Genomic DNA, 9,741 nt, shown 5'->3' with positions numbered 1-9,741 from the left:
CGGTGGCCGGGGAGCAGCCGGGGATCGAACCGGCGCCGCAGAGGCCGCGGGCAGCTTCGCAACCCAGCGCTCAACCGCTGCGCCACCGGGGAGGCCCCTGGTCAGGAATATTAAAAGCTGCCCAGAGGCTGCAATAAACTGTACTCTTGACACACCCAGAGGGAGCCATTTCCATCCTCAATCTAGATGATTTTATCTTCCTCTCTGACTACAGGTTCCTTTTATTCCTTTTCATTTCCTGACACTCCTACTTTTCAATGGAAAAGAATATGCAAAAAAAAAAAAAGAAGAAATAAAAAGTTGAAATTATTAAAGTCTATTAGAATAACTCAAGAAGTGAATTACATATGGTCAAATATTTCATATTACCTAACTGTGCATGGATTTTGTCTTTGAAGTTTTTGGCTGAAAGGGATTACTCTAATTACAGAACTTCCCAACAGTAATAAGAAAGTTATATTTTATTATATGAAACTTTCATAAGTACACATATTATGAAACCCGGCATATGACTCTAGTTATCCCTTTTATTCAAATGGAATTAATAGTCTTTCTTAAACCTTTCTTGCCATTGATATAACTTTTGTTTTACATACTTCAATATGTGCATTAGAAAAATCTTACACACTTGGAATTTTTTCAATTCATCTGGCTGAAGGAAGTTTTGAAAGTAACTTTTATTTTAAAATAAAGTGTTTGTACTTATATAAAAAAAGGCCATTTAGATTAGACAAAAAGAATCATCTGTTTCCTAGCATGAAAGCATATTCTTTTTACATTTTAATTACGTGTGTTGGGGTGAGTGTGTGTGTGTGTCTATGTGAGAGTACATAGGACATCTATATAGGTAAAATATATAAATACACATGCATGAATAAATATTTGTATTTTACCCTATTGGATTAACAATGACTGATTACTGAATGTGCAATAGAGCTGTGTACAACATCTACATTATCCTTAAAAAATGAGGCACTAGTCTTCTCAGATGCTAAGAGGGTTAACTGCTTCAGTAATCAGCTGACACTTTGTCAAAGAAGCACCTCTCCCCTCCCCAGACAGAGAGAGAACTGGTTCATCAAAATCAGGGTCCTTCCACTGCTCTCACACACAACTACCAATTGTTCATTGTAGGGACTTTAAATTCCAATCACCTTGCTTTTCAATTCAGGACATTTCCCCCAGCTTCAGAGCTCCTGGTAGGGTAAGCTGAGATCTTTGTATGACCACATCACATCTGCATCACGTTTTAACTCTTCTCTCAGCCAAATCTATTTCCTCTGCTTCCTCTCTGGTGCTAATCTCAGGGGTACCCTCTCTTCTTGAATGAATTCAAAACCTCTTCCCTGGGGAACCTAACCTAAAACAACATAAGTGTTTTTACATATCATTACAAACATTTCCTTGGGTAGTTCATAACTTTTCTATGCTTCAGTTTTCTCATCTATAAATTGAAGAAACAAAAGTACCTATTTCAAAGACTTATTCTTACAATGAAAAGCGATAACACAGTAAAGATTTTAGACTAGTACTTGGTGTCTAATAATAGTATTTAATAAAATATTACCCAGTATTATCATTTTGAGAGTTACTTAAATATTTTTCAAATGAATGAGTCATAATGTACATAGTCAACAAATTTAGAGTTTAATTAGAATCCTTATTTTAATATTTATTCAGCTATGAACTTATTTATGCATAATATTTTTACTCAAGGTTCAAGGATACACATATTTAAAAATAAAGTATATTTTACAATTACAAACCAATAAATGTCCATTATAGAATTTTTAATTATGAAAAAGTAGACAGTGGTTTTTAAAAGAAAACTACAATTTATAATTTTATGATGTGACAATTATAAAATGATTGGTTGCATAATATCCTCACATATTGATAAGATGCAATCATCAAGATGTTATGTTAATGAAAAACACAAGCTGGAGAACACTGTTTATTGACTATTCAAGTGTCTGTATTTTTTAAACAAAGCTATTATTATGCACACTCAAGCTTGGACATACATAAAATATTTCTGGATGTACATAAAATATATCTTCTCCAGGTAGAAGATGTAAGAACCTGGTAGAAGACTTCTTTTTTATTATATATGCTATTAAATTATTTTTGGATGTTACAATATGCCCATACTAAAAGGTTCTTTTTAAGTATAAACAACAAACTTAAAACATTTTATAAATTTAGGTTGAAGGAGATATAAATAAAGGAGAAAACAGATAAATGCTCTTGATACTACATTTTAATAGGAAACACATGGGAATATCTATATTCCTGAGTTCTCGCCAGCATTCAGTATTCACAAGTTTTCATTTCTTGTTAATTTTTTAGGCAAAACATGTCTCACTATCATTTTATCTTTCTTAGTAGAGTTAAACTATTAAATTATATTTGAAGCAGAACTTCAGGCTATGGAAACATGGAATAGTCAATAAATCTTCCCAACCTAAAAAAAAAACAAAAACAAAACTATATAACTGAGCAATGTCTGTGAAGTGAGTAAATAACAGAAAGATGCTTATGCATGAAGACTTGCTAGAATACCAAGTAAGAATGGCAGGAATCTGAGTTCTTCTAGGCTAAAGCGGCCCCCTTCCCCTGCCCACAGTCTAGAAAGGCTCAAAAGGATATGGTATGACAAAAGAAAAATTCAATGAACTGGAAGATAAATCAGTAGAGATGATCCAATCTAAAGAACAGGAAGAAAAAGAAAAGAAAAATGAGCAGTACTTCAGTGCACTGTGAAACAACATCATATTTACAACTTCCATATTTACAATGGAGATTTCAAGAGATGAGAGAAAGAGCAGAAAAATAATCAAAGAAATAATGAAGCAAATACCCTAAATGTGACAAAAAGCATTAATGAAAATAATCAAGAACTTCAAATATTCCAAATAATAAACATAGAGTATAAACAGAGCCATAACTAGGTGCATTTGTCTAGTTACTAAAAGCCAAAAAATGTCATCAATATTTGTAATAATTATATTACATGTCTTAGGAATAAATATGATTGAAATGCAGAAATTGTTAAAATGAATAAAAAGGCAAGACAAATATATTCAAAAGACATACTTTTATATTGAAGGCACAAACAGGATAAAAGTAAAAGGATGGAAAGAGATAACATCAGGCAAACAGATTCAAAAGTGACTGGGGTAGCTATAATAATGTCATACAAAATGAACATTAAGTTGAAAAAAATTATTAGGAAAAAAGGGAGATATTTCCCTTTCTTTGATAAGGGGGCATCAAAAAAAAAATGACATGAATGTATATGTAGCTAGCAGCAGGAACCCCAAAGTACAGAAACAAAATTGACATATTTGAAAGCCTCCCTGGTGGCGCAGCAGTTAAGTGCTGGATTACAAAGCAGCCCACAGCCTCTGCAGCACCAGTTTGATCCCCGGCCATCAGGAGGGTCCCACATGGTGCGCAGACCTCTTCTGCCACCCGCTGCTCCCCTCAGCAGTGTACTTCATCCGTCTGCCTGTTCTGCTCTCTGCTCTGGCTCTGGTAAATTCTCTCACCCTCCCACGCTTCTGACTGTACCCAGTGCTTGCATAAATAAATAAATAAATCTTTAAAAAAAATTGACATATTTGAAAGCAAAAATAAGAAATTCAAATTTTTTTCTGGAAATTTCAATGTTGCCTTCAATAGTTGATAAAACTACTAAACATAAAAGCAGCAAATATTAAACAACAAAGTGAACATCCTAACCTGTACTTTAGAGCACTCTATGTAACACCACAAGAACATCTCTTCTTTGATATAGAATATTAAGAGAACGAAAAAATACAAAGTGGGAAGGCAGCAAATAAAGTATGGGTGCTTTGGCGGTGGGAGTGCTATGGTAACATCACCAAAAAGTTGGGGAGGGGTGTTTCTATCCTTCAAAATACAACAACAATGTAAACCAACATTATCTCAATAAAAAAATAAGTAATTTTCAAAAACAAACAAAAAAATATATTCTTTTCATACACAAATGAATCATTACCCACATTAGACTATATTCTAGTTGATAAAATAACTCTAATATATATCATTAATTATCTTTTCATATATTGAATCCATTTATCAATTTGAATAAATTTCTTATACAATAATTATACTAAACTCTGTCTTTTGATATTTACTGCATATATTTTCCAATCTGTCTTTGTTATTTTACTAATTGTATTTAATATTTATTTTTGGTTTTTTTCTTGCTTCCCCACCCTCACCCCTTTCTTACACATATCCCCTAAGTAATACTTATTTTTTTTTTTTGTTTCTTAGAAGTACTGACACTTTCCTTCAAACTTCTAACATTTATCTTCTTAGAAATTCTCACTTCAGAGGATTTATAAAATTAACTTCTATTTTTTTGAAAGACAATTAACTTTTTTTTGAAAGACATGTTTTCATTATTTAAGTCTTCTTTTCTACTGCTTTCACCTTTGTTTTTTAATTGAGTTAACATAGATATGTTTAACAAAGGTAACAACACCACATATGCCTGAGAGGTAGAGGATCTCATATTTCAGATATATGTTACCACAACACAACCACCAACGTACCTATATATTCCTCAACCATAATCCAGTGGATTTCTTCCATGCTTTGCTCTCCGCCCTCCCCCTCAACTGCTAGAAGCCTCAATCTTGCATTCATATTTCTAGGGTTTGTTTATTGTTTCACTTTGGCTTATCCTTTGTTCTGTTTCTCTAGATTTCACATATGAGTGAAACCATCCAGTATTTGACTTTCTTCTTCTGATTTATTTCATTTGGCATTATCCACTCTAGTTTCATCCATGTTGTTGCAATGGCAAGATTTCACTCTTTTTATAGTTGCATTGTATCCCAATATGTATATGTACCATATCCTTAATCCACTTATCTGTGCTTGGACACTTAGTTTGAAAACATAAATTTGCATTATAAATAGTGCCACAGTGAACATTGGAGTAATGTATCCTTATGATTTAGAGTTTTTACATTCTCTAGGTAGATACACAGAGGTGAAATTTCTGGGTCATGTGGTAGATCTTATGATAAATCTATCCATGTTTTTAGAAACATCCATACTACTTTCCTAGGTACTAGAACCATTCTGTATCCCCACCAACAGTGTAAAGTTCCTTTTCCTCCACATACTTGCCAACACCTGTTATTTCTGGTCTCACCAGTAAGAGACACTGACTTATTGTGGTTTTCGCTTGCATATCCTTGATAATAAGCGATGATGATCATTTTATTTATGTTCCTGTTGGCCATATGTATGTGTTCTTTGGAAAGTGTCTATTTAGCTCTTCTGACCATTTTTTATTGGGTTTTTTTGGCTTAGTTGTGTTTTGTTTTAGTTTTTGCTTTATTAAGTTGTATGACTTATTTGTAGATCTTGTATATTAACCCATTATCAGATTCATGTGTAAGTATTTTCCCCATTCAGTAAGTGTCAATTATTTTTAATAATAGTCTATTTACTTTGTAAAAGTTTAGTTTGAAGTAATCCCATTTGTTTATTTTTTGTTTTGTTTCCCTTAATGTTGGAGTTGAGTTCCCAAATACAACAAAGAAGGCAATGTTGTGGAATATTTTGCCTGTGTTTTCTTCCAAGTATTTTATGGATTTCAGTTTTAAATCAAGTCTTTAATCCATTTTGAGTCAAAAATTTTATATGGTATGAGATAATTACCTATTTTTTGTGCTTTAGCATCGGTTTTTCCAAAACCATTTGTAAAAGAAATTTCTCCATTGCATAAGTAATGCTTTTATGGTTAGCATTTTTAAAGTAACTGTCAATATAAGTGTTAGTATATATCTGGGCTGTCAGTAGCATATGATTGACCATGTGTCTGGTTTTAGTTCAATACCATAAGTTTTGATTACAACAGTTCTGTAGAATAGTTTAAAGTCTTGGAGTCATGTACTCCCATTGTTCATTTTTGTCAGGATTGCTTTGGCTAGTCACAGACTTTTGTGGTTCCATATGAGTTTCTGTAATGTTTGTTCTATTTCTTTGAACAATACCATTAAAATTTGATAAGAATTGCACTGAATCTTCATATTCATTAATGAAATAGTAAGAGTTTTCATTATGTGGGTCCTTTACCTCCTTTGTGCTGTTTATAAGTAGGTATTTAATTATTTTGATGTGATAGTAAATGGCATTGATTTGTTAATTTCTTTGTCTTGTATTTCATCATTTGTACACAGTAATACAACTGACTTTTGTAAATAGATTTCGTATCCTATGAATTTACTGTACTGATTGATAGGTTTTAATAACCTTTTAATGGAGTCTTGAGGGTTTTCTCTATAAATTATTGTGTCATCTGCAAATAGTGATAGTTTTAGTTCTTCTTTCCCAGTTTGGATTTCTTTTATAGCTTTTGTTTTCTAATTACTCTATCTGGAACAACCAATATTATGTTAAATAGTAGTGGTGGGAGTGGACATCCTTGTCTTTTACATGATTTTAAAGAAAAACATCATTTTTTCACCATTGTGTATGATATTAGTTGTGGTTCTGCCCTATAAGGCCTATAATATATTGAAGTATGCTGCATCTGTCCCATTTTATATGAATTTTTATCACAAATCAATCTTGAATCTTGTCATAGTCTTTCTGCATCTAATGATATACTATGATTTCTATGGTTTCCAGTTGTTGATGTGTTGAATTACATTGATTGATTTTCAGATGTTGAGCTATTCATGCATTTTTGTAGTAAATCACTCTTGGTCAAGATACACAATATTTTTAATGATTTTTTTAAAGAATTTCTGTACCTATGTTCAACAGGGATATATAAATTTTTTTGTGACTTACTTGTCTGCTTTTGTTATCCAATTAATGTTGACCTCATAAACTGTGATTGAAAGCATTCCTTCTTCCTCAGTTTTTTGGAAGAATTTGAGAAGAGTAAGAGTTATTTCATCTTTGAAGTTTATGTAGAATTCACAAAGGAATACTTCTGGTCCTCAGCTTTTGTTTTCTGGGGTAATTTTGTTTATAGTTTTAATTTCCTTGCTTTTAATTTGTCTGTTTAAGTTTTGTATTTTTTCCTCATTCATTCTTAGAAAGTTGTATAATTCTAGGAATTTATCCATTTCTTATAGGTTGTTTAATTTATTGGTAGATAGATGTTCATAATAGTCTCATGATCCTCTCTATTTCTCAGATGTCTATTGTAACTTCTTCTATTTCATTTCTTAATCTATTCTTAGATTTTTTTTCCCTTTTTTATCTTTAAGGACATATCTAGAGATATGTCTACTTTAGTTTTTCAAAGGCTCCTTTAATTCTTTGGGTGTTATTATTTATATTTTGTTTATTTCTGCTCAAATATGTATTGCTTCACTCCTTCTATTGGCTTTGTTTTTTTTTTTTAATTGGAGAAAGTGCATTTTTATTTTTTTTATTTTTTATTCTTTTAAAATATTTTATTTTATATAATTCATATATCTTTTTTCATCTTTGCACAATGTATGTATTTTCATTTTGGTTATGTTCCCCATACAATTGCACTTCCCCCCTTATTTTGACTCTAGTCCTTCCTTTCCCCACCGCTCCTTCCCCCCCACCCCTGTAGTGTGTCTCTGGTTTATAGTTGTTTGTTGCTTTTGATTTTTATTTGTACTGATTAGTCTTTTTCCTGGTCTCTTATTTAGGTTTTCTAAATTTCTGCTATGAGTGAGATTATCCAGTATTTTTCTTTTCCTTTCTGACTTATTTCATTGAGCATGATCCCTTCTAGCTCCATCCATGTTGCTGCAAACTGCATGTGTTTATCTTTTTTGACTGCTGAGTAATATTCCATTGTGTATATATACCATATCTTCTTGATCCAGTCATCTATTTTTGGGCATTTGGGTTGTTTCCATAGCTTAGCTATTGTGAATAGTGCTGCTATAATAATAGGGGTACAGGTGCCCTTTGGAATTACTGTTTCTATGTCATTTGGGTAAATACCTAGGAGTGGAATTACTGGATCATATGGAAGCTCTATGTTTAATAGTTCAAGAAATCTGCATAGTGGTTGGAACAGTTTGCACTCCCACCAGCAGTGCAGGAGAGTTCCTTTTTCTCCACAACCTCGCCAACATTTGTTGTTGCTAGGTTTTTTAATATGTACCATTCTCAGTGGTGTGAGATGGTATCTCATTGTAGTTTTAATTTACATTTCCGTGATTACAAGTGATCTTGAACATTTTTTCATATGCCTGTTGGCCATTTGCATTTCTTCTACAGAGAAATTTCTTTTTAACTCTTCTGCCCATTTTTTGACTGGATTATTTTCTTTGTTTTTGTTGAGTCTCATCAGCTCTTTGTAGATTTTTGTGATCAGTCCTTTATCATTAGTGTTGTGTGCAAAAGTGTTCTCCCAGTCACTGGGGTTTCTCTTTGTTTTTGTTATTGTCTCTTTTGCTGTGCAGAAGCTCTTTAATTTGATGTAGTCCCAGCTATTTATCTTTGCCTTCACTATCACTGCTTTGGGTGATGTGTCTGTAAAGATGTCTTTGATGTGCATATCATGTAGTGTTTCACCTATATTTTCTTCTATGTATTTTATAGTTTCAGTTTATGTCTAGTTCTTTAATCCATTTTGAGTTGGTTTTTGTGCATGGTGTGAGGTAGTAGTCAAGCTTCATTCTTTTGCATGTAGCGACCCAGTTTTCCCAGCACCATTTATTGAACAAACTTTCTTTGCTCCAGTGCATAGTCTTTGCTCCTTTGTCAAATATTAGTTGACCATAAATCTGTGGGCTTATTTCTGGATTTTCTATTCAATTCCATTGGTCCATGTGTCTGTTCTTGTTCCAATACCATGCAGTTTTGATGTTATGGCTTTGTAGTATAGTTTGAAGTCTGAGAGTGTAATGCCTCCATTCCCTTCTTTTTTTATTTTTTCAGAAGAGCTTTGGCTAGTCAGGGTTTTTGGTGATTCCATATGAATTTCATCAATAATTGTTCTATTTCTTTGAAGAATGTCATTGAAATTTTTATTGGAATAGCATTGAATCTGTATATTGCTTTTGGAAGGATGGCCATTTTGATAATGTTAATTCTTCTAATCCATGAGCAGGGGATGTCTTTCCATTTCTTTGTGTCTTCTTCTATTTCTTTTAAGAATGTTTTATAGTTTTCTTTGTATAGGTCCTTTACCTCTTTTGCTAGATTTATTCCCAAATATTTGATTTTTTTTTGTTTCAATAATAAAAGGGATGGTTTTTTCGATTTCTTCTTCTTCATATTTATTGTGTGTGTATAGGAAGGCTGCTGATTTTTGCGTGTTGATTTTGTATCCTGCCACTTTACTGAACTGATCGATTAGTAGAATTAGTTTTTCTGTGGAGTTTTGGGGGTTTTCTATGTATATTATCATATCATCTGCAAATAGTGATAGTTTATCTTCTTCTTTTCCTATTTGGATTCCTTGTATGTCTTTCTCTTGTCTTATTGCTCTGGCTAGGACTTCCATTATTATATTGAAAAGCAGTGGTGAGAGTGGACATCCTTGTCTTATTCCAGATCCTAGTGGAAATGCTTTCAGCTTTTCACCATTGAGAATGATACTGGCTGTTGGCTTGACATACAGGGCCTTTATGATGTTGAGGTATGTTCCTTGTATCCCAAGAATTTCAAGGGCTTTTATCATGAATGGGTGTCGTACTTTGTCAAAAGCTTGCTCAGCATCTATTGATATTATCATATGGTTTTTATATT

General features: G+C 32.6%; 1 long non-coding RNA gene across 2 annotated transcripts in view; it reads right to left on the bottom strand.

Annotated features, from left to right (window-relative positions):
- Positions 1 to 2,252: 2,252 nt before the first annotated feature.
- Positions 2,253 to 9,741, bottom strand: part of LOC129144706 (uncharacterized) — a 29,981-nt gene continuing 22,492 nt past the window's right edge. The window contains exon 3 of one of the 2 annotated variants that reach the window (XR_008549150.1): positions 2,253 to 2,464. This is a non-coding gene — a long non-coding RNA (uncharacterized LOC129144706). Of the gene's footprint in view, positions 2,465 to 2,653; positions 2,708 to 9,741 lie in introns of those variants that run through there. The other variant, XR_008549149.1, reaches the window with a different exon arrangement.

The sequence above is a fragment of the Talpa occidentalis genome, unplaced genomic scaffold (assembly GCF_014898055.3).
Source record: "Talpa occidentalis isolate TD23 unplaced genomic scaffold, MPIMG_talOcc4v2.1 talOcc4.6, whole genome shotgun sequence".
NCBI classification, from domain to species: domain Eukaryota; kingdom Metazoa; phylum Chordata; class Mammalia; order Eulipotyphla; family Talpidae; genus Talpa; species Talpa occidentalis.
This window is presented reverse-complemented; position numbering and strand designations above follow the sequence as displayed.